The sequence below is a fragment of the Pongo pygmaeus genome, chromosome 11, assembly GCF_028885625.2.
Source record: "Pongo pygmaeus isolate AG05252 chromosome 11, NHGRI_mPonPyg2-v2.0_pri, whole genome shotgun sequence".
NCBI lineage: Eukaryota > Metazoa > Chordata > Mammalia > Primates > Hominidae > Pongo > Pongo pygmaeus.
The window spans coordinates 80,161,362-80,188,150 of NC_072384.2; the positions used below are offsets into that span (position 1 = coordinate 80,161,362).

Below are 26,789 nucleotides of genomic sequence, written 5' to 3' on the forward strand. Positions count from 1 at the left end.
AGAGAACTCATTTTTTACACCTTTTAACCCTAAGCTCTCCTCTATGTACAATATAGGGCCAAGTTCTCTTGGTTTTAATGAGTTTCTAATATATGTACTTTTCTTCAGCTTCACATCAGACCTTGTCATTACCTACAGCCCGAGCCTCATCTAGTATATGTCAACCTTCTACTTGCTCTGTACTAGCCCAGCCTTTCTTAATGTTTTTATCTCTGGGATCCCTTGAAATATTTCTTATATTTCAGAAAATCCTATATAAAAACATTATATCTACAGCTCATAGCATGTTAGTGTGAACATAAATTGTACATAAAATAATGCATTAAAATTGTCAATGCTTTTTGAGTGAAGAATGATTTTTTTTGTGGATCTGCTTATTTTGGCCAGTATATTCTCCTACTGTCGTGTTGTTCTACCTCTCTACAAGTGTTCTAACTCTAATGCAAGTCAGCCTGTAGGTAAAGGAAACTAGCTTTTTCTGTATTTAATAATTTTATGGTTGATTTAAAAAAATATATCCAAGTATGCCTAAATGGCGTACTATAATTTTTCCTATTTAAAATGCTAATGAGGTTTATTATGTGCTATACTGAACATACAAGAATAACTGTACATTTTTCTTTATTAAAAGATAAAAGTGACCTTTTATCCAAATTTTCCTTAAAAAAAACAGTTAAGTTTATCTTACTGTGTTTGAAATTATCATTTGCTCATTTTCATAAATTAAAAAAAATTATAAGACAAACCATAAGTTTCTTTTAAATAATTGGTTTGGGCCAAAATGGTATTTAATTTTTCTGAGAATTGGCTTTGTAAATTTCACTTAAGTAAATATTATAAACTGATTTTAATTAATGTTATTTCAACATGAAAATTTACTGGCAATGTTGAATAGTAAGGCTATCAAAACCATAAGAGAAAGAATTATGAATAAAAATATAGCTTACGCACCATTTTATATAAGACTTTGGAAACATTTTCCTACTGAGCCACATATCAGGCACAAGTATAGGCCTAGACAGTTAATAAAACTTTTACATATGTACATTAGTTTCTTGATCTCTGTTATAGGCCTACACATGCATAGACTAAAATAATGGAAAACACGTGCTTGCTTTTCATTTCAGAAATATTAAAAAATGAAGTTCTTAGACTGAGCACAAGTGGCAGAGAAAGGGCCCTCACCTGGCCAGGTACTTGTGTTGAATGGGATGGGAAAAAATGGCAATTTTGTTCTGTGGTTATTCCAGGTGGATTTCAGTAAGACTACAGACTGACTGATAACCTTTCTCACTCTCAAATCCAAGCAGCATGGGAAACATTTCAAGGTTTCCTGTTTCAACATGATTGTTCCTAATGATTCTGTTTCTTTTAAAGCCAAACATCTTGTCACTTGACATCAAAACATTTTCTTCAGGACCCTGCAGAGACTTGTCCAACTGATTCATGAGATGAAAAATGTTTGCTAAGCAGGTTAGTGTCTGCAGCTATTCTTCATCATACAAGCCCTTAATAAAATCTGGCCTCTGTGTTCTTTCTGCAAGTGTTCCTGCAATTTAGCTTTCCGTTCAAACTCCCTACAGAGAACTCCTTCTCTATTAAGTATACGGATTTCTGTAGGGAGCAGACTTATGATGTCTTTGATCAGGTTTCTAAAAATTATTGAGTGAACTGGTCTTGTTTAATAAAGTTAACCATTTTAATAGCATCACATAGGACTTTTTAATTTCATGTTGAGGAGTTTTTGAAGAAGCATCTTTCAGTAAAGAAGGCAATGAATATGACAACATTGGGATTTTCATTTTCTTCAAGGTAGATGCATGGTGCTATCAGCATAGATGCCAACACGGTCCTCTTAGGCCTTTTGTTTCCACATATGATGGCACAACATTAAATAGATCTTGGCATTTGCTGTTTGGGTAAGCTGGATACAGTAGAAAAAAGGTTTCTTGGATTTCACCACCATTTAGAAATGATACACATGCTACAACAAGACACTTATTGATGAAATCTGTTGAGTCGTCAACCTGCATTGGGAAGATGTGCAATTTATTACCCCAAAGTTCTTCAGCATCCTGTGGCATGTCAACAATATGATAACTTAGCACACCATGTAATATAGAACTTTTTCATGTTCTCATATTGCAACTCTTCCTGTCATTTTCCTCACTATATATTTCTATGCTAGTATTATTAGGTTCTCATCAAGTACATCATTTTTTTCATATTTTTAGGCAACATATTTAATTACTAAATAACTTGCTTCCTAAGCCTTTTCACTAAATGTGACTTTTTTTAAACAAAAGTTTCACTTTTATTCTGAGATTCCAGTAGCCATTTAAAATAATCAACACCTTAACCTATAAAATGGCTATGATTTGTACTCATGTCTTTTTAATTTTCCTGCAGCAAATGATGCAGGAAATGATTTGCAAATAATGCACCTGCACCATAGAATACAACTTGGATAAACAATCCATGTAAAACCCATTGATAACTAGCTTTTATTGTAATGAAATTGTTTTGTGTTCCTTTTTGCACTAGTACAGTGAAATGACTTAGAAGTTTATAATTCTTATTATCCATAAGCCTAGGCCTAAAATCCTCCTCTACCATCTCAACTTTGTCTTCAAAAATTACCTTAATGGAATATCTGACATTTTGGACAATGTAAACATTGATGAAGCTTAAAACAAAATGACATAATAAATAACCCTCTTAGTCCATTCGGGCTGTTATAACAAATTATCATAGACTGGGTGGCTTAAACAAGAAACATTTATTACTCACAGTTACAGAGACTGGGAAATCCAACACCAAGGTGCTGGCATAGCAAGTGTCTGTTGAAGGCCCGCTTCCTGGTTTGCAGAAGACTATCTTCTTGTATCCACTCTCACATGGCAGAGAGTAGAAAAAGAAGAAAGCTCTCTCATTTCTCTTGTTATAAGGGCACTAATCCCATCGTGACTCTTTCACTATCATGACCTAATTATTTCCCAAAGGCCTCACTTTTTAATACCATCCCACTGGGGATTAAGTTTTCGATATATACATTTTTGGGAGAACACAAGCATACAATTCATAGTAATAACAAATGGAGGGAAAATCACAAAAATATGAAAAACTCACAATGTAATTCAATTCTAACCTACATAATCCTTATTCTGCAACATTTATAGCAACAGCAAAGAAGCATGAGACAAACTGAGTCATGACACACAAAAATACCTTCTTTAGAATAAAAATTTCCCCACAATTTTGTATTGCACAAATAGAGCTTAGTCACCTTTAATGGCCAATCATTGACAATAAGAAGAAGTTGTGGTAGGCAATTTGAGAGGGCGATGTTTATGTCATCAATCTACTGTCCTCCCTTTTGTGTGATACAGTGTTCACCTTTTATCATCGACCTCCTCTATCTCACAGAAAAACTGAGAATGTGCTTGTCTGAATGAGCACAGTCCTACTGCACACTGTCATAAAGAGCTACAAGACTGTTGATGAAACTGCTGCTGGGGCCATTCAGTAATAATCCATCACTGCAAGTGCAAACATTGTGGGGTATGTAAAGTTTAAAACAAATGCCCCCTCCTCTTTGTTTTTTCCCCGATCTAGTAACATTTTGTGGAATCCTAGAGCTTCACACCCTCTTTAGTTACCATGATTTATTTCATTTCCTGAAGTGCATCAGTACTTTCCATTCATGCTCCTCACATTGTCATCTCTTCTTCTTGGAATACCCCTGTCCCATTGACTCCCTGACGCCCAACACTCCAAATTAGCACAGATTCACCATTATGCCCTTTTCACAGTCCTGCATACCACCATTCATAGCACTTCCCTCAATTGTACTCAAATAATTAATATCAATGGTGGTTTAACATCTTTTTCTTCTACTCAGATGTAAATGACAAGGCCCATGTTTTTGTGTTAACTACTAAATTCCCACTTCATACTATAATCAAGGCCTTCAGAAATGATGCTTACCTTTATTTTTGTTGCTTATAATTTACAGAGGTAATATATGAAATGAATGAACAATCTGAAATCACAGGGCTTTAACAGGTGGTAGGCACGAAAAATAAGGCAACACGGTAAATAGCACAGCTGGTCCAAGAGTTTTTGTGAACAATCTGACATTCATTATGCAGTAGGAAAGCTAAGAAGAAAGGGAAGAGGCCCAAAGAAATTCCTGTAGAACCTTATCAAATTTTCATTTTAAAAACTAAGTCTTTGAGGGCATAAATTACAATACAATTTTGGAAACATAGAGTTCCAACTTCATGGGCCACAAAGTACTCAAATTTCTGGCATGTAATTTCTAATGTTTTTTGGTGTGGAGCAGAGCTTTTAAGGTGAATTTTTTTCTCAACGTCCTAGCGATAAAATGACTTACTGAGCAGGGAGGTAACTGCCATTGCAAGGACATTGGTACTTAAAGGAGGACCTTGGTTCCATTTTGAATAAGAGATGTATTCTGTGGTTGTGGATGTTATATATTCTTTTTCTGGGGAGTATGAATTGAGAAAACAAGAAAGAGGAAACAAATGGGCTCCTAGTTCCAATGCTGTGTGTATATTTTATTTCTAATGATTACAGAGGGAAGTTATTTTTTGCTTCCATGAAAAGGCATTCTCTGGAAGAAGATAAAAACTCCAAGTTTAGCAGTTATTAACTTCTTCCCAGAGACACTGCTAAATGGTAATAAGAAACACTGCCTCTGTACTTTTCCTACCCTATGTCAAGTTAAGAAATGGATTTTAGCAGTAGAGACTGAACATGTGACTTCTAGATTTATGAAGAATAAGAAGTGTTTCCATTCAGTAGACCATAAAAAAGGATACTTGTTTGGAGTTTAGATCAGGCTTTTGAATTCAGGTAAGTTTAAATTCTGTTCCCAGTTGGCCCCTTGACCATAATATTTGTCCTTTCTACTTTATAGCATTCAAGAACAACTACCATCAAAAGAAAATATATTAAAAGAAATTTCTAATAAGACAGGTAAGACTTTAAGTAGACATAATATTTAATATTTGTAGTAAATTTTTCAAGTAAGAAAAATAAGAAACATTGCTGTATCTTTCCCTTTTACTTTGTTATTCAAACTCAGCAAAAATTTCAGCATCATAGAAACATAAATATTATGGAAGGAATTAAGAAAACATTATGGAAGGAATGACATCAGTAAGATAGCAGAAAATAAAGTTGGACTCTCGTTCACCCAAAGAATACACCAATTCAACAATACATGTACAAATTTCCTTTGTGAGAAGTCCGCAGACTAGATGAGAGGCTCTTGCACTCTTCCACTGCCCTTTTGTACAGGGCAAAATCAGCCACATTTAAACCAGTAGGAAAGTTCAAGATATCATCTCACCATCACCTCTACTCTTGGCAGAAGATCACAAGATCAGAAGAAAACCCCTAGTTCCCAGGTTCTCCCTGGGGAGGGAAATAATTGGACTGCATATACAATGCCTCAAAATTTTCAGGGGCTTCCCAAGGTACTTGCTCTTATCTCTCTCATGTCAAAGCACTTATAGGATATAGCATATTCTAAATGCCTGGGGGAGAATGAGAATAAAAATGATGTTTGGACTAGCACACAGTCACCATAACCCATCCCCCACAGGCCCAGCAAAGGGAAAGTATAAAGGCCATATATCAAAAGCCCACTGCTAGCCTCATACTCAATGGTGAAAATCTGAAAGCTTTTCCTCTAAGATCAGGAACAAGATAAACGGTCCACTCTTGCTTCTATTCAACATAGTCATAGAAGTCCTAGCCAGAGAAATTATGCAAGAAAAATAAATAAAAGGCATCCAAATTAGAAAAGAAGAAAATTATCTCTGTTTTCAGATAACATAATCTTACATGTAGTAAACCCTAAAATACTTACGAATGGACTTAGCAGAGATAGTGAAAGGCTTTTACACTAAAAGCTGTGAAATATTGATAAAATAAGTTAAAGAAGACACAAATAAATGAAAAAAAATCCTGTGTTCTTGGACTGAAAGCCTTAATATTATTAAAATTTAAAGCCTTAATATTATTAAAATGGCCATACTACACTGAATAATCTCCAGATTCAATGCAATCACTATTAAAATACCAATGGCATTTTTTTGTTTTTATTTATTTATTTATTTATTTATTTATTTATTATTATTATACTTCAGGTTTTAGGGTACATGTGCACAATGTGCAGGTTAGTTACATATGTATACATGTGCCATGCTGGTGTGCTGCACCCATTAACTCGTCATTTAGCATTAGGTATATCTCCTAATGCTATCCCTCCCCCCTCCCCCAACCCCACAGCAGATCCCAGAGGGTGATGTTCCCCTTCCTGTGTCCATGTGTTCTCATTGTTCAATTCCCACCTATGAGTGAGAATATGCGGTGTTTGGTTTTTTGTTCTTGCGATAGTTTACTGAGAATGATGATTTCCAATTTCATCCATGTCCCTACAAAGGACATGAACTCATCATTTTTTATGGCTGCATAGTATTCCATGGTGTATATGTGCCATATTTTCTTAATCCAGTCTATCATTGTTGGACATTTGGGTTGGTTCCAAGTCTTTGCTATTGTGAATAATGCCACAATAAACATACATGTGCATGTGTCTTTATACCAGCATGATTTATAGTCCTTTGGGTATGTACCCAGTAATGGGATGGCTGGGTCAAATGGTATTTCTAGTTCTAGATCCCTGAGGAATAGCCACACTGACTTCCACAATGGTTGAACTAGTTTACAGTCCCACCAACAGTGTAAAAGTGTTCCTATTTCTCCACGTCCTCTCCAGCACCTGTTGTTTCCTGACTTTTTAATGATTGCCATTCTAACTGGTGTGAGATGGTATCTCATTGTGGTTTTGATTTGCATTTCTCTGATGGCCAGCGATGGTGAGCATTTTTTCATGTGTTTTTTGGCTGCATAAATGTCTTCTTTTGAGAAGTGTCTGTTCATGTCCTTCGCCCACTTTTTGATGGGGTTGTTTGTTTTTTTCTTGTAAATTTGTTGGAGTTAATTGTCAATTCTGGATATTAGCCTTTGTCAGATGAGTAGGTTGTGAAAATTTTCTCCCATTTTGTAGGTTGCCTGTTCACTCTGATGGTAGTTTCTTTTGCTGTGCAGAAGCTCTTTAGTTTAATTAGATCCCATTTGTCAATTTTGGGTTTTGTTGCCATTGCTTTTGGTGTTTTAGACATGAAGTCCTTGTCCATGCCTATGTCCTGAATGGTAATGCCTAGGTTTTCTTCTAGGGTTTTATACTTTAAGTTTTAGGGTACATGTGCACAATGTGCAGGTTAGTTACATATGTATACATGTGCCATGCTGGTGTGCTGCACGCATTAACTTGCCATTTAGCATGAGGTATATCTCCTAATGCTATCCCTTCCCCCTCCCCCAACCCCACAACAGTACCCAGAGTGTGATGTTCCCCTTCCTGTGTCCATGTGTTCTCATTGTTCGATTCCCACCTATGAGTGAGAACATGTGGTGTTTGGTTTTTTGTCCTCGTGATAATTTACTGAGAATGATGATTTCCAATTTCATCCATGTCCCTACAAAGGACATGAACTCATCATTTTTTATGGCTGCATAGTATTCCATGGTGTATATGTGCCACATTTTCTTAATCCAGTCTATCATTGTTGGATATTTGGGTTGGTCCCAAGTCTTTGCTATCAAATTTACAAGAAGAAGACAAACAACCCCATCAAAAAGTGGGCGAAGGATATGAACAGACACTTCTCAAAAGAAGACATTTATGCAGCCAAAAGACACATGAAAAAATGCTCATCATCACTGGCCATCAGAGAAATGCAAATCAAAACCACAGTGAGATACCAACTCACACCAGTTAGAATGTCAATCATTAAAAAGTCAGGAAACAACAGGTGCTGGAGAAGATGTGGAGAAATAGGAACACTTTTACACTGTTGGTGGGACTGCAAACTAGTTCAACCATTGTGGAAGTCAGTGTGGCGATTCCTCAGGGATCTAGAACTAGAAATACCACTTGACCCAGCCATCCCATTACTGGGTATATACCCAAAGGACTATATATCATGCTGCTATAAAGACACATGCACATGTATGTTTATTGCGGCACTATTCCCAATGGCATTATTTACAGAAAGAGAAAAATCTATCCTAAAATTCATTTAGAGCCATTAAGGACCTTGAATAGCCAACCCAATCTCAAGAAAGAACAAAGCTGTAGGTACCACATCTTCTGATTTCAAAATATATTACAAAGCTACAGTAATATAAAAAGTATGGTACTGGCATAAAGACAGACATTTAAAACAGTGGAATAGAATAGAAAGCCCAGAAATAAATCCATGCATATACAGGCAATTGATCTTTGACAAGAGTTCCAAGAATACGTGATGGGAAAAGGCTAGTCTCTTAAAAAAAATGGTGTTGGGAAAACTGGATATCCACATGCAGAAAAAAATGAAAATATACTTTAATCTCACACATTAATAAAACTCCACTCACAATAGATTAAAGACTCAAATGTATCGCCTGAAACTATAAAACTCCCAGAAGAAAACACTGGAGGAAAGCCTCATGACATTAGCCTTGGAAATGATTAATTGGATATGACATTAAAAGCACAGGCAACAAAAGCAAAATTAGACAAGGGGAAATACATCAAACTAAAAAGCATCTGCACAGCAAAGGAAACAATCAATAAAGTGAAAAGACAACATATAGAATGGGAGAAAATATTCAAACCATGTATCTTATAAGGAATTAATATCCAAAATATACAAGGAACTCCTACAACCCAGTAGCAAAAAATAATAATAAATAAATAAATAAATAATAATAAAAAAATAACCCATTTAAGAAATGGGCTAAGGATTTGAATAGACATTTCTCCAAAGGAGACATACAAATGGCCAACAGGCATATGAAAAAATGCTCAGCATCACTATTAATCAAGGAAATGCAAATCAAAACCACAATGACATTTCACTTCACACTGTCAGGATAGCAATTCGAAAACAAACACAAGCATTGGTGACGATGTGGGGAAATTCAAACCTTTATACACCATTGGTGATAATATAGAAGGATACAGCCGTTATGGAAAGCAGTATGGAAATTTCTCAAAAAAATTAAAATAGAACTACCATATGATATAGCAATCCCAGTTTTGGGTGTATATCCAAAAGGATTTAAACCATTATCTTAAAGAGATACCTGCACTGCCATGTTCATTGCAGTATTATTCAAAATAGGCAAGATGCAAAAATAACCTAAAAGCCTGCTAACCAGATGAATCAATAAGGAAAATATGGTATACAATAAAATATTATTCAACCTTAAAAAAGAAGGAAATCTGCCATATGAGATGACAAGGTTGAACCTTGAGGACACTGTGCTAAGTGAAATAAGCCAGTACAAGAAGGACAAATACCACATGATTCCCCTTATATGAGGTATCTTGTGTAGTCAAATTCATAGAAGCAGAGAGTAGAATGATGATTTTCAGGGGATAGGGGTAGGGAGAAATGAGAAGTTGCTATTTAAAAGATACAAAGTTCCAGTTATGCAAAATGAATAAGTTCTAATGATATGAGGTACACCTTAATGCCTAGAATTAACACTACTGCATTGTACACTAAAAAAGTTTTGTTAAGAGGGGAGATTTCATGTTAAATATTTTTACCACAATAAGAAAAGAGAAATAGAAGAGAGCATTGTGCCTCAGATGAAGAATCGAACTAGTGTGTCTGTCACAGGAAAAAAATTAAACTTACTTTTCACTTCTCTAAGATTTAAAGCCTTAAATGACCTCTACAAAAAATGTTGGTGAAAAATACATGGCAGAAACATTCTACTGCAAGAATGGCTCAGTCAATGCCAACCTGCTTAATTTTCAAATGCCTACAGCAGTCACCACATGAATGTCAGTGATTGATTTTGATAGGGAAGACTCCTCAAATTCCAGTATTCAACTTTAGTACTTTGTTGGTTGCCTTGCATAGGGAGAGAATTTAGTTCACCTCCAGATGTTTGCTTTCATTTCCTCAAGTACTTCTCATGGATATTAGCATTCTATAATTCAGGCTTGTATTAGGAGAAAGTGAACAAAATGGGACTTTACCTAGAACAAATAATTTACTCTGTGAAACCTCAGTTAGCCAGAGCAGAGATAGCCCTTAACATTAACATTTCACATAATAACTATTCTCCTAACAAATGTGTTTCACTGGGCTCATTTAATTAATAAAATATGTTTTTAGAGTAAGCATTAAAATAGCATTAAAGGAGGAAAGTGATTCATGTATGTATGGTTATATTCTGCACAGAAGATTATATCACAGAAGATTATATCATATAGAACTATCATATCATATAGTTCTATGAACTTTCTCTAACTCTCTTCTTCAAGAAAATAAATGAAAAGAACTGTTTCAATATTGTATACAATAAAATTACTTCAGGTTTCACCTGATTTTTTTCATCTCTTTATTGCTTTTTTAAATTCAAGTTGAAAGACAGGTAAAACTTTTAAGATACTAGACATGTCTGTTTTTCTATTGCCTGGGAAAAGAGAAAAAGTAGTGGGTGGATTATGAATACCGTGTAAACATCTTGATGAAGAAGAGGTTCTTGTGAGACAATGAGAAACCACTTGATTTTTCCCTTTGTTCACTGTTTTGACCTATCGCATGGGGTTGGTACTTAGCCTGCCCCTTGATGAAATCTTGGGCAAACCCATGACATCCCAGTCACACACAGAATAATGAAAAGTCTCCCAGCCACTTCAAGGCATAGATCACAGTTTCATTCCCATAATTAATATATTCTTTCAGGTATAATAATTAACACTTCAAATTTAGTATTAGGTTTGTTTTGTTTCTCCTTGGAACTACCCAGGTTGGTCTCCTGAAGTGGGAAATGTAGGAAAAAGCTTGGCAGGATTCTCCTTCCCAATCTAGAATCTCCATCCCCTTTTCCATCTTTCCAAACAGTTTCGGACCCTTCCACGATTGGCATATGGATGAGATCAAAGGAGGGAAAATTAAGAAGGGCATAAAAATTTCACTCAGAGAAAACATTCACGATGTGTTCTTGAATTTAAGCTATTTGGTGTCACCACTTTCTGAGCACTGCAATCATTTTCATCATGTATCACTTTGGTGAGTTCCACAGAGGAGTGCAGTCTTTGAGGATTTCTTATTAGTAGTAGCCTTGACAGAAGTAACATTTTTCTTGAACTGATTTCTTATAACGTCCCTAGAGTCCCCTCTGCCTCCAGAAGAGTGCCTCCAACTTCTTTCTGGTCAAGTTCTCTTACACCTTAAGGGATGGTCTTAAAAATGCTCATGTTTTCTCTGTTGAAAGAGACCCACATTTGGTCCATAGGAAACATTAATCCCCTTTGCCATAACAACATGGAGTGCAGGCTGGACTCAGCGCAGTCTTGTCCCCCTTTCTCCATCCCCAGGGCACTTAGTTCACTACACTGTTATGAACCTTGATTTCTTAGACAGCCACCTGCTGTGTCACCTGAAGCAGCAGGGAAACATCAAACTCTCCTCGTGGTGTCCAAGAAACCCAATTTCCCAGGATTGAGGTGAGAAAGAGACACCTCTTCTCTGACTTCTCCCTCTAGGGGAGGGAATCCCAGAGAACGTTAATTTGCTACACAAATCCTTTTTTATCCAACTTTTCTCTCAAACTTCCAAATCTTTTATGCACTAAATGAGGATAAGAGATTAACAATCACAAAACTGGTTTTTGACTACTCCTTTGAAGTCACGCATGTTTAGCTGTACCTAAATTCGAATGTGATTTTTATTATTTTGAGGCTTCAGCCCCAAAATGGAGTGAAACAGTCCAATTCAACATTCTGTCACATCTGGTTTTCATTAGAGATTATAGTTTAGCTTCTTGTGTAAATAGCCAACAGATTCTGGGAACTATGTTTTACTTTTACTTTATTGTTTATGAAAGCCAAAGAGGAGTAGCTCAGCTCACCCCATCAGCACCATTCTAAAGACACTACAGTTATCTTTGATGTTATCAGCCTTTGTTTTCTGGGGCTTGTCTTACTATTTCAGATATTTTCATCCTTGTTTTTATGTATATTTTTCTCTTTAGAAATCTTTTGCCTATTAAAGCCACATTTCAGTTGGTTTAAAAATAAATGTATAGGTTCTATACATCATACTTTTCAATCTACACTGGGATTTTGGTCCATTATGTATTTATTCTTTTTGGTATACCTTCAATGACATCAACTTTCAGGGGGTCCCTGTATTGAGCCTGCAGACACTTTTCTTTCCTTCCTTCCTTCCTTCCTTCCTTCCTTCCTTCCCTCCCTCCCTCCCTTCCTTCCCTCCCTTCCTTCCTTCCTTTCCTTCCTTCCTTTCTTCCTTCCTTCTTTTCTTCTTCCCTCCTTCTCTGCCTCCTTCTTTCCCTTCCTGCCTTTCTCCTTGCCTCCCTCCCTCCCTCCCTTCCTCCCTCGCTCCCTCCCTCCTTAACTTCGTTTCTTTTTCTTTTTTCATGACTATATGTATTGAGTATCTACTATGTCCTGGGCATAATCCTAAATTCTTAGTTTTCTCCCATTCTATAAAAGCAATACAACATGAACACACACACAGACACACACACACACACACACACACACCTCTCTTCTCTATCTCATACTTCCTATCAATTGTCACCTATCCTTCCCTCTTATTTTCTTTTTATTTGCATTAATTGTGTGCTTTGTATTTCCTGTCCTAAATTTTCCTTCTTCAGTTCCTTTTAGGTTATCTTTTTCTTCTGAGAAACACCAGATTTTGACTTAGGAACAGCCTGTTCCTTTCCAGCAAGGATCCTCTCAATGTGTTGGTGGAGTTCATATATGGGTCCACCTGACCATGATCTCTGTTGGCACCTTGAAGGCTTCATTGACCTGACATATTCAGTGACCAGAGAATGAACTTCTAAATCCTGCAGTTCAGCATTATCCTCTGCGTTTTTAGGCACAGGTAGAAAAGATTTGGCATGCTTTTTGAGTTACTGCCACCATTTCATCTCCACTCTTTAGCTTGGAGATGCCTGCCAGATACACCATTGTATGGAATTAATATGACATATTTAAGAACAAAACAAAACACTCCCTCAATTTATAACCCTCTCTGATTATTGGCATATCTCTCTGCCTTTTCACAGCCAAATTTCTCATGACTCTTGCTAAAGCTTTACTTTTTTATCTCCCATTTACTCTTAAATACTTTCTATTTTGGCTTTTGTACTCACTCCTCTATTTAGATGGCTGCCTTGCCAAAGCACTTATTGCTAAATCCATGGAGCTCTTTTTATTCTATATTCTATTTTATTTCTTAGCAACATTTGGCACTACTGTTTTCTCCCTATTTGTAGAAAAAAAATCCTTCCTTTTGTCTTTCAGTTTCCTCTTTTTATCTTGTGCTTTCTTCTCTCATCTTGGTACTCTTTCCCAATCTCCTTTCGAGGCCTCTCCTACTCTGACCACTTCTCAAACTATGTTTTTTTCCTGGGGTTCTTTCCACTGTTTCTTAGCTTTTATTCTCATCCTAAACTCTCTACCTGCACAATTTCACTCCAAAATTTTAGTCATTATTTTAAAAACTCCCACATTTAAATTCCTCTTAGATGGCCCTTCTGAGCTCCAATATCTCCTAACCAGCTGCCTATTGGACGTATCAATCCAGTGGTGAAACTCTTCTGTCTCTCAATCTTGTTATTCCTCCCACATGTCCCCCATCAGTGAAAGATGCCATCCCCTTCACCTGGTTGTTCATGCCAGAAATCTGGCTCTTTTTCTTTTTTTTTAATTTTATTATTATTATACTTTAAGTTTTAGGGTACATGTGCACAATGTGCAGGTTAGTTACATATGTATACATGTGCCATGCTGGTGTGCGGCACCCATTAACTCGTCATTTAGCATTAGGTATATCTTCTAAAGCTATCCCTCCCCCCTCCCCCAACCCCACAACAGTCCCCAGAGTGTGATGTTCCCCTTCCTGTGTCCATGTGTTCTCATTGTTCAATTCCCACCTATGAGCGAGAATATGCGGTGTTTGGGTTTTTTGTTCCTGTGATAGTTTACTGAGAATGATGATTTCCAATTTCATCCATGTCCCTACAAAGGACATGAACTCATCATTTTTTATGGCTGCATAGTATTCCATGGTGTATATGTGCCACATTTTCTTAATCCAGTCTACCATTGTTGGACATTTGGGTTGGTTCCAAGTCTTTGCTGTTGTGAATAGTTCCCCAATAAACATATGTGTGCATGTGTCTTTATAGCAGCATGATTTATAGTCCTTTGGGTATATACCCAGTAATGGGATGGCTGGGTCAAATGGTATTTCTAGTTCTAGATCCCTGAGGAATCGCCACACTGACTTCCACAATGGTTGAACTAGTTTACAGTCCCACCAACAGTGTAAAAGTGTTCCTATTTCTCCACATCCTCTCCAGCACCTGTTGTTTCCTGACTTTTTAATGATCGCCATTCTAACTGGTGTGAGATGGTATCTCATTGTGGTTTTGATTTGCATTTCTCTGATGGCCAGTGATGGTGAGCATTTTTTCATGTGTTTTTTGGCTGCATAAATGTCTTCTTTTGAGAAGTGTCTGTTCATGTCCTTTGCCCACTTTTTGATGGGGTTGTTTGTTTTTTTCTTGTAAATTTGTTTGAGTTCATTGTAGATTCTGGATATTAGCCCTTTGTCAGATGAGTAGGTTGTGAAAATTTTCTCCCATTTTGTAGGTTGCCTGTTCACTCTGATGGTAGTTTCTTTTGCTGTGCAGAAGCTCTTTAGTTTAATTAGATCCCATTTGTCAATTTTGGCTTTTGTTGCCATTGCTTTTGGTGTTTTAGACATGAAGTCCTTGCCCATGCCTATGTCCGCAATGGTAATGCCTAGGTAATCCAGCATATAAACAGAACCAAAGACAAAAACCACATGATTATCTCAATAGATGCAGAAAAGGCCTTTGACAAAATTCAACAACCCTTCATGCTAAAAACTCTCAATAAATTAGGTATTGATGGGACGTATCTCAAAATAATAAGAGCTATCTATGAGAAACCCACAGCCAATATCATACTGAATGGGCAAAAACTGGAAGCATTCCCTTTGAAAACTGGCACAAGACAGGGATGCCCTCTCTCACCACTCCTATTCAACATAGTGTTGGAATTTCTGGCCAGGGCAATTAGGCAGGAGAAGGAAATAAAGTGTACTCAATTAGGAAAAGAGGAAGTCAAATTGTCCCTGTTTGCAGATGTCACGATTGTATATCTAGAAAACCCCATTGTCTCAGCCCAAAATCTCCTTAAGCTGATAAGCAACTTCAGCAAAGTCTCAGGATACAAAATCAATGTACAAAAATCACAAGCATTCTTATACACCAATAACAGACAGAGAGCCAAATCATGAGTGAACTCCCATGCACAGTTGCTTCAAAGAGAATAAAATACCTAGGAATCCAACTTACAAGGGATGTGAAGGACCTCTTCAAGAAGAACTACAAACCACTGCTCAATGAAATAAAAGAGGATACAAACAAATGGAAGAACATTCCATGCTCATGTGTAGGAAGAATCAATATTGTGAAAATGGCCATACTGCCCAAGGTAATTTATAGATTCAATGCCATCCCCATCAAGCTACCAATGACTTTCTTCACAGAATTAGAAAAAACTACTTTAAAGTTCATATGGAACCAAAAAAAAGCCCGCATCGCCAAGTCAATCCTAAGCCAAAAGAACAAAGCTGGAGGCATCATGCTACCTGACTTCAAACTATACTACAAGGCTACAGTAACCAAAACAGCATGGCACTGGTACCAAAACAGAGATATAGACCAATGGAACAGAACAGAGGCCTCAGAAATAATGCTGCATATCTACAGCCATCTGATATTTGACAAACCTGACAAAAACAAGCAATGGGGAAAGGATTCCCTATTTAATAAATGGTGCTGGGAAAACTGGCTAGCCATATGTAGAAAGCTGAAACTGGATCCCTTCCTTACACCTTATACAAAAATTAATTCAAGATGGATTAAAGACTTAAATGTTAGACCTAAAACCATAAATCTTTCTCTTTTTTATACCTTCAAATAACTAAACCCCAGATCTTATTAATTATGCCTTGAAACTATTGCTCAAATCTCTGTACTTGTATTACTAATACTCTTACTCTTGCCTTGGCCATTCTGAACTTTTCCTGGCTTGCAGAAACAGCTTCTCAATGCATCTCCATGAATCCCATATAGTCTTTCCTTTAGACATGCTTCCTATTGTAGCCAGAGTACTCTTCTGAGGTCTCAAGAGTCTACCCGCTTCTGCAGCTCTTCTCAGAAATTACCTCCAATCACATGGCAGTCGGCCTCCATGGCTCTATGTTTATTATATGGCATCTTTCTTACTGATAACAAAAGATGCAGACAGAATAGACACCTGGTTCAATCAGATTATTTTTCTTGGGAATGTGGAGTTAACATTAAGGACTGTTAGGTTTTTTTTATTGGATACTTTAACTGGAAGAACTTGCACATGTGGGAGATATGAGGCAGATTCAGCCATGTGCACAAGGAAGCATCTATACACCAAAAGGAGCAGAGATAGAACCACATTGCCCTAGACAGAGAGAGAGGCTGAGAAAAGAGACCTGACTTCTCGTGGGTTTAGAGTTCCTAGCCTCATAAGGCTCAGCCAGTCTCTGCTTGCATGATTTATCCCTGAGTCTATAATTTCACGTAGTGGCTCTGAGCTCTCCAGCTGGTCTGTTGCAGATGTATGCTGCGATATTGACCCCCTCGCCTCAGGGCAGGTGGAGTCCCCAGGCTGCTTGCCTCCTGCCACAAGCAGCTCTGTCTGTTTTCCCCAGGGTGCTGTATAAATATTATCATTTTCCATCTGTGCCAGGATATGGAAAAGGTTGAAAAACAGTATAATATATAGATAATAAATTTCTTCTTTTTGCTTAAGCCAGCTCTAGCAGTATTCTGTTTTTTTGCCACGGAGAGCTTTAACCAAGACATCTTTCAAAATGTAGATTTGAGCTGATTTTTCTCCTGTATAAAACCATACAGTATTTCTCTAATGTCTTGGGAGTTTAGTCCAAACTCCTTGCTGTACTATATAAAGACCAACATAGTCAGCCCCTCCCTTCTTATTCTTTAGCCTCTCCTCTCCTCACCTCAACTGTATCTCTCTGAACTTCCAGAAGGCACTATACTCAGTGAAATAGAATATACCAGACTTCCTGTAATTGTGGGTCTTTGCATATAGTAGGCCGTGTGTTGCAGCACTCTTTACTCCTCTTTCTCTCATTGCTTGGATAATGCCTATTGATATTCAAATGACACCTTTCTATTCAAAGTTCCTGAACAGTAATCACATTGAATAGTAATTTTTTCATTTACTTACCTAATCTTTGTCTTGAAGGTGCAGTCAGTGTCTACCTTGTTTATTATTGTGTTTTCAAAATCTGACACACGGGAGATAAACAATAAGTACTTACCATGGGAACAATACTTTCAAACCTTGCATGTATCCTTATTCAATTGCTTATTTTATTCAGTTTCAAAACCATTTTAAGCCTTCTGCATCCTCTTCAAGCCCTCTTCTCTTCCACCACTCAATCTCCTTTCCTATCAAACTGAGGATTTGAAGTCGTCGTATACATTCTTCCTCCACTCCCTAACATTTCATACACAGTCACCTAATCTATAATCCCAGTTTTCTAGTCTCTGAGAATGAGGTGCTTCACTTGCTTTTCAAGGACGATTGCATTCCCACCTTCCTCGACTCATTCCATTCTTACTGTTTTTAGAATAGCCAGTTTTCTATCTCTATTCTTAAAATTTTTACTGACTCCTTCCCCTAGCTTATAAACACATCCAATCTTTCCATCTTAAAAATTTAATGAGCTCTTTTCTCCAGGAATACTAAACTTTGTAGAATTTTTAGAGAAATTTCTCAATGTTTGCATATTCATTCATTATGCAGTTCCTTCTACATGAAATTAGTATCTCTTCCTCTCTTTTAAAATAAAATCTTAACCATCAAGATTCATCTTTGGCACCATTGTATTCATAAAACATTTTGTGATATCTCAACTGAATATAGTCATTTTCTTATACCTGTCTTAAGTTATTTATTACAATTTATTTTACATTACAGTTATTTGTGTATTTATACAATGCCTAACCCACTATAGATCCAACTTAACACTCCCAACACTATATTGCAAATATAGTGAAGGTAAAGACTACGTGTTACTAAGTTTTGTTTTTTACAATATCTAGCACTAAGTAGAAAAGAAAAAAATGACATAATAAAAATACCATTAATTTTTAACATTTATTGTTTACTATGTTCTAGGGAACTTCCATGAATTTCATTGAATTTATGTGACAAACACTGAAATTGTTACTATTATTATCCCATTACAGAAACAAGGTAAGGTGCAAAAGTCATATATTTGTCATAATGCAGATATGAGTTTGAATCTTGACTCCACCAACAACTGGTAGTTAGATCTTAAAAGTTATTTAACTTCTCTGAGTCACATCTGTGGTGATGCCCTATGTAATAAGATTGTTGTACATTTTTAAGAAACTAATAGTGCATGTCTTGTACAAATTACTTAACATAAATCCCCTCATTTTTTTTTCTTTTGCACATACAGATACTCAATGAATGTATTTTTGTTGTTGTTGAGATGGATTCTCACTCTGTTGCCCAAGCTGGAGTGCAGTGGCATGATCTGGGCTCACTGCAACCTCCACCTCCCAGGTTTAAGCAATACTCTCACCTCAGCCTCTGGAGTAGTTGAGATTACAGGCACACACCACCATGTATGGCTAATTTTTGTATTTTTAGTAGAGATGGGGTTTCATCATGTTGGCCAGGCTGGTCTTGAACCCCTGACCTCAAGTGATCCTCTGGCCTTGGCCTCCCAAAGTGCTGGGATTACAGGTATGAGCCACTGCACCCGGCCTGAATGTATGTTGATATAAGTTGAACGTCTTTACATCTGGGTACTAACACAGATAGGGTTGCAAAATATGTTCCCATGTTGTTTCTAAATTGCTCATTTAGTCTTGAAATATGGTTGTGCCATGTGCTACCTCTGGAAATGTGTTGAACCTGGCTAGGAGATTCAGAATCAAGGAAGGAATGAAGTAGATGACATAATACTCTGCTTCATTATTTAAAAAAATAATAATCAAAAATTGTGCTCATGACAAAAGCCAAGAGTAGAAAACAAAAACACCAAGTACTTAGTTCTAATTTGATAATGTTTCTGTTAACTTTGACTCTATAACAAATTATGTAAAATGTATTTGAGGAAAACAATCATTTATTATCCTGATGGATCATGTGGGTTAAGAGTTTGGATAGGGAACAAAGGGGATAGCCTACCTCTCTTCCACAGTATCTGGGGCCTCAGTTGGAAGACCCAATGGCTGGAAGCTGGAATCATCTGAAGGATTGCTTATCCTTGGTTGTTTTGACTAGCTATTGAATGGGGGAGTTAGTTTCTCTCCATGTGGAACTTTCTGTATTATTTTTCTACATGGCTAGTGTTGAATTGCTGACAGCAGAGTGGCTGGCTGGGTTCCAAGAGTGGCTGAAGATAAAAGAGAGAAGTCAGAGAATGAGGAAAAGGAAAGAGAAAGAAATGAGATATATTTAATAGACTTCACCTCTTGACTGAAGTGTTGATGCTACTTTGTAAGAAGCATATGTAGGATGGTATATATCTGGAAGATACACTCTGCCACAGAGTGTGTATCAGAAGGGATATAAACATAACTGGTATTTCTGTAGTCCATTAAGAAGATTATTAACTGTATATTTCAAGTTGTAATTTTCAAGGCATAAAATGATAAAAATCAAGGTAATGCCTTTGACCCATTTTTATCTCTAGGTTGACATTTTAATAACATATCTAATACTTGTTCTAAGTACAATAAAAATGGCAAGATTTCATTTTAGAATGTAGGCAAAATGATAAAGGGGAAAAGGTTCTGTGCCTTTGGAATCATTTTGAATTAAGCACTTTAAAAATTATATTACCTTTTTTTCCCAGGGATGTCTCTATTTCCAATATTTTCTTTTCCAAGAATATATTTCCTTCTTCAGAATATTTCTAGCATTAAATGATATAAAATAGTTGAAATGTTTTGCATTTGCTACCGAGTTTGACATTATTCTTCTTAACGCAAATATTGCTTTTTGGCTTTAAATTAAAGTGTCAAAGATCTCACCCTTAATCTTTCTAGAATGTCTGTCAGAGGATCAGAATAGAGAAAAATGCTCTTAGGGTCAGATTATAATCTGGATAAGGAATCAGCCAAATTTGTACTACAGAACCAAGCTCTCAGCTCTTTACTTTTTCATCACTACCATCTTATGAATTTTTCCTTTTCATTTGATGCCTTCAATATCTTCAAGAGTCTTTCATTCCAGAATTAGAGTTACCATGCTATTGAAACACTTGGGGTAAGGTGCCTTAAATTTACAAAATAATTTAAGTAGTATTTATAATACGATTCCATAAAGCAGATTTTGGTTAGAGTAGTGGTCAGGGGAGTCACAAATACTGGAATGTGTGGATGGATGAAGATGAATGGAAGAAACATTACAAAGTTACATAATTTCAAGCAGAGAAATTGAGCTCTACAAAGGAGGAAGAATAGCAGCAGATCAACTAACCTGGCATGTAGAGTTCAAAAGTTTAATTAAAGCTCTTGGCATGAAAAATAGAGGTGCACAGACCCTTAAATGACAGCCATTAACAGTTACAGGACTTGGTCTGTGTGGGGCCAAGAGTTTCAAACATTTTTCAGGTGCAACCTCAGATAGAGATGAGGATATTGGTAACAAGAATCAACTTTGAATACCAAAGGATGATGATAACATCACTACATTTCTGAAATTCTTAAGTCTCTGTGGTATAAGAAAATGAGGAGATTCTGGATGATTTATGACATATTTGTCATGAAATTAATTGCATGATGCTCAGGACATTTATCTTCTTGCTTAGGTAAGATGTTATACTCTTTATATTCTCAAAACTGAACATGGTTCTATGATACAAGAATAACTCCTGAGATTACATTTTAGACAAAGGGATGATCAGTGAAATGTAGTAGGTATGTAGACATAAAAGGACACACAACTAATATAAAGAGATCAAAAAGATGGCCAGGTGCAGTAGCTCATGCCTGTAATCCTAGCACTTTGGGAGGCCGAGGCGGGTGGATCATCTGAGGTCAGGAGTTCAAGACCAACCTGGCCAACACGGTGAAACCCAGTCTCTACTGAAAATACAAAAATTAGCTGGTGTGGTGGCAGGCACCTGTAAACTCAGCTATTCGGGATGCTGAGGCAGGAGAACGACTTGAGCCTGGGAGGCAGAGGTTGCAGTGAGCTGAGATTGTGCCATTCGACTCCAGCCTGGGTGACAAGAGCAAAACTCCATCTCAAAAAAAAAAAAAAAAAAAAAAAAAGATAATGTATGGGAAAAAATTGTTAAAGCACTAAACAAATACAAATATAGTGGTAGTCTACATAATATTATTTGGAGGGCAGGTTGGTTATGAGAGAGCAGTGGTGTATGCAAGAAGGTATTGAATTATTCACAAAAAGTCTTCTTGGTACACATTTATAACTGACTTCTAAAATTTTTTTGCAAAGGAAATGTATACAATTTAAAAAGAATGAACAGATGTTAAAAAATTTATTCGCCATTTAACTTCCTATGTTGGTTTTCTGACTTATTTTCTCACAGTTCCTTTAATATATACCCTAATGGACTTTGCTCCTAATCAGCTTTTCACAGAGCAATATAAAGGCAGGATTAGAAGGCATACATATAACAAAAAAGGTCTCTTTTTCCCATAGCAATAGGTAAGTAGATATTAGACAATTATAAATTTAAAAATATAATAATCATTAAATGTAGCACATCAAAGCAATTCTGTAACAGAACTAATTACTATTCAGGTATTTCATACGTTTATGAAATGATTGAGGTTTTAAGTGATTACCTGTCTTGAGTATAGTTGTTTAGTAACCAAACTAGGTTTAAAAAATAATTTTTAAAACAAATCTATAAAACATCAGCTTAACTCTTATGATGTGTGTTGTTTCTGTCCCCCCAACCCAGGCTAATTCACTTCTAATGACAGGAAAATGTAGTGAAGTAAAAGGAGCCCAGAATTTCAAAGCAGAATTCCCTGGATTTTATTCCCTCGGACTTTCCAATTTCGTAACTTGGTAGTTATGAGAATTTAGATGGCTGTAGAACTTTCCTGAGCCTAATTTTCATCATCTAGAAATAAGAAAACCTGCTCTTGTTTTTTAACTTACGAGGTTTTGGAGAGGATCAAATAGGGTCAAGTATGAAAATAAGAATATATATTTTAAACAGAATCCCAGGCTCTAACTCTTTAAATAGATTAGGGGCATAACCCTGACATGCAAACTCCAATTGATCCTGTTTGACTTACCCAACTATTTCTCATTGTTCAGACAACTTCCAAATTTTTCACTAGCACTGTAGGTTGCATTGAATTGAAAAAGAAATATAAAATCATTCTTATTCAACAAATTTATATTGAGTGAATTTATGTCCAGGGGAAATAGGGCTTACATGACTACTAGTAAAAAAAAGATGAAGATTACTATAAATATATAAGACAGATTTGATATATATGATATGAAATATCTATGTGAAATACATGAGATTATGTTTAGCTCTGCAGCTAATGGTCTTCATGCTTACTGTCTACCTCTTAATAGACTTCTCTGATTTCATTTAGGTCTTGGAGACAAGAACTATATGTCATAGCCTAGCCTTGTCTAATTTATTTAATCATATAAAATACATGTTCTCATTTTCAAGTGAGTAAACTGCTGAGAAAATAGTGTTAACTATGTTGCATATAGCAAAAGTGTGGATGCTAAGAGCCAGCATAATTTAAGTAAATGGATATGTTTATATAGCAGCAAAACTAATGCTTTCTGACAGTTGCTCTGGCCTTTATTTTAACCTCTATTTTTTTCCATTATAAACCAAAAATAGACTATGTAAGCTGCCCTGGAGGGACACTAAAGATGTATTATGAGTATCAATCCCTAGAAATAGAAAAACTCAAGTTCAATGTTGATAATAAATTTTGGCACACTTGCTGTTGCTCAAATACAATATCATACTTGTGAAAACCTTTGCATTTTCACCCAAAGATATATCAAAGGGTCAATATTTTAAAATAGCATAGCACATTTTAGACTTTGAACATATGAAATATAAAAGTGAAATATATCATTACATTAAAATTTTGGCAATGTGATGTACTGAAAACAACAATAATGACACTAAATCGCCCTAAGAAGAAGGAAACCTGTGCCCCGTCTCCTCCCTTTCACCTACTGATCTTGTAACCTTGGGCAATGTAACTTCTCTGGTCCTTAGTTGACTCTGATGATAAAAACGACTACATGAATGTAGGAACTGAATCAGATGACTTTCACTAGCCCTGAGACTATGATGATAATAATGTATTAATGATTTTAGCCAATGGCTCGGGGGCTGTTGGGGTAAAAATCAACACTGTAAAAATGTTTAATATCCTTCCATCAGCAATACTAAAATATAATCATGAGGTTATATTCTTCTATGTGAAGTTAATTCATTTAACAAAAACTTATTAACCATCTACAATATGCTGAGTGTTCTCTGAGAATAAGAATGGGAGGAGGATAGGAAAGGGATAGAAAGATGAATAACTCATGATGCCTGCTCCAGAGGGTGTTTTTAATTTAGAGAGCAAGTAGACATACTAACAAATAATTACAGAAGAGTGTGACAAATATGATAATGATCATTCATACAGAGAACTATGGGAGTTAAGTGGAACATAGAGGGCTCTGGGACAGGTTGTGGACCGCATTATAAAATTTTAGGCAATTGATATTACAGTATGATATGATAAATGTACTACCAGCCAGCACACCTAGGTTCTGCTTTTACCAGTTTTATTTTTTGCCAGTACTACCTGCTCAAAATGTAGCCTGGAGCAAATGACTTTAATCTTATCTGGAAAATTGTGGTAAGGCAGTTTCAAATTCTGTTAAAGCTCTAAAGCCCAACAACTCTCTGGCAGACATGCTATCTTAGTCCATTTGTGCTGCTATTACAAAATACCACAGACTAATTTGTAATTTGTAAAGAAGAGAAATTTATTTTCTCACAGTTCTGGAGGCTCGTAAGTCCACTATCAGGGTACCAGCAGGTTCAGTGTCTGGTGAAGGCTGCTCTCTGCTTTCAAGATGGTACTTTGATGCTGCATCCTCCAGAGGGGAGGAACACTGTGCTCTCACATGGTTGAAGGTGGAGGGCAAAAGAGACAAACCTTCTCCATCAGGTACTTTTGTAAGGCCACCTAATACCAGTCACGAAGGCTGGAGCCCTCATGACTTAATCCCCTCTTAAAGCCTCCACCTCTTACTACTAACATATTGGCCATTAAGCTTTAATGCTTGAATTTTGCAAGGAGCACATTCAAATCACAGCACATGTCAAATATCTATCTGATATTCACGCTCTCTTTCTTAGAAAACATAAACTCAATTTTTTTGGGGGTTACATTATGCTCACATAAAAAACCTGGTTTCCCAGGAACTTTTGTTTCTAGGGGTGGCCATGAAAAAATGAAATGCTTTGCTTTCCTGATATGTGCACTATTTTGCACTTCCTTATCCCTGCCCAGAATATTGTAACACCACAGTGAATAAATACAAATGTCACAGTTACAATGGGAGAGTAGGAAACTATAAGAAACTTGAGGCCCTTACCAGCACTAGCTCTAAAATACCTTCTTCCTGACTTGTTACCTGATAAATAGTTGTATTCTGGTTTCTGCTACAAGTAGCTAAACTTAATGAATATAGATCCCTAAGCTTTAATATTAAAAGACAGTATTTTCTGAATTAAGAAGCTGGGCTAAATTATAGTTCAGCATGACATAGTTCTATATATTAGTATCTGAGTGTGTGTATGTGTATATGTATGTATGTATGTATGTATGTATGTATGTATGAGGATGTGCGACTATGCATGTGCATGTCATAGCTAGATACCATATAAATGTAAGTCATTGACTCCCAGATTTATATCCTTACTCAAGGCTTCTCTTCTAACCTCTAAGCCAACTGCCATCCTAATATTTTTCTTTGGATATATTAAAGGTCTCTCTACATAAAAACCCAAACCAAACACATTAAAGTACACATGCACACCCCCAAACCTAAATGTTCATTCAAAGTTTGCTATCTTCATATTGGCGTTTCCATGAAATCAGATACTAAGCCCGGATAACTGGTAGTTAGTTACCTGTAATACTCTCTGCTCCTACACATGTTACAGACAAAATTTTCTTACATTCTTCTCCCAGTGTACTTGTTATTTAGTTTCTTTGTGATCAGTTTTCTTGTTTGTAAAATTGATATAAAACTAATATCTACTACGGGATTGTTTTGTAGATTATGTTAGTTAATATATTTAAAATATCAGAACAATGCCTAACCATTTTGTGCCGCTATAACAGAATATCTGAAACTGGATAAATTAAAGTAAACAGAAATGTATTTCTCACATTTCTGGAGGCTGGCAGGTACAATATCCAGGTGCCAGAATCTGGTGAGGGCCTTTTTGCTGTGTCTTAACATGGCTGAAGGTATCATCATATGGAAGAAGGGCCAAGAGAGGTGAGAGAGAGAGCAAGAGTGGGAGATCCTACACCCCTTATAATGGTGTTAGTCACTTCATGAGAGTGGAGCCTTTATGACTTAACCACCTCTTAAAGGTGCCATCTCCAGATACTATCAATGGCAATTTTTAAATTTTAACATGAGTTTGGCGGGGACAATCATTCAAAATATAGCACATGCTAAATGTTTAATAAATATTTACTGTTATTTTTGAAATAGTAATAATATTGTGCACCTTGATATCAGGGGAATGAGTGTAGATGTACGATTTTTATTTTAATTTGCTTCAATATTCACTTTGGGTGTGGTGAGATAATCAGAGCCTGTATACATACTTTGATTTATAGCTTGGAAATAAACAGAAAAATGAATCTAAACTTTAACTCATGCAACAAATATTTAGCAAGCACTTTTGATAGGCCAGGTACTCATTTCAGCATTAAATATATGGTAGTGAATGTGAAAAGTACCTACGCTAATAGAACTTTGAAATTCTAGCCTGATTCCTCATCAATGAAATAAAATGATTAGATTGGATTGGATTGGCAATAGGAGATACCTAATTCCTTATCACTATAGGAATATGTGAGACTATGGTTATGTGAAGTGTTACGCTGTAATATGAGTAGGAAGACTCAAAACTAGAACATATGGCCACAATTTGACATGCAGTAGAGGGCCAAAACAAATTTTTAATTGGCACAAGAAGAGTTACACTTTAAGAAAGAAGTTTAATTGGGAAGCATTGTGTAGGACAAATTGAATTTAGGATTTTTATAGATAGAAATATCACTCACTCAAGGATAGGAAATGGTGATCACTGGTGTGGCTAGAAAAGTCGAGAAGCTTTAACACTCTCGGAAACTATACAAAGATGTAATTCATGGTATAACATGTGGCTGAAACAGAAAACCCTTCTAGATCTGGGCTTGATTTAGTTTTTTTTTTTTAAAGGCTATGTGGATAT

At 36.3% G+C, this 26,789-nt stretch overlaps 1 long non-coding RNA gene across 2 annotated transcripts; it reads right to left on the reverse strand.

Annotated features, from left to right (window-relative positions):
• Positions 1-1,701: 1,701 nt before the first annotated feature.
• LOC129031707 (uncharacterized) lies at positions 1,702-25,876 on the reverse strand. 2 transcript variants are annotated; one of them, XR_008501097.1, is made up of 5 exons: positions 25,708-25,876; positions 20,123-20,195; positions 19,466-19,673; positions 17,465-17,525; positions 1,705-2,027 (listed from the first exon to the last, which is right to left on the reverse strand). It is a non-coding gene; the product is annotated as an uncharacterized LOC129031707 (long non-coding RNA). The 2 variants fall into 2 exon arrangements; XR_008501098.1 differs by lacking the exon at positions 19,466-19,673 and having other exon boundaries at positions 1,702-2,027.
• Between the last annotated feature and the right edge of the window lie 913 nt (positions 25,877-26,789).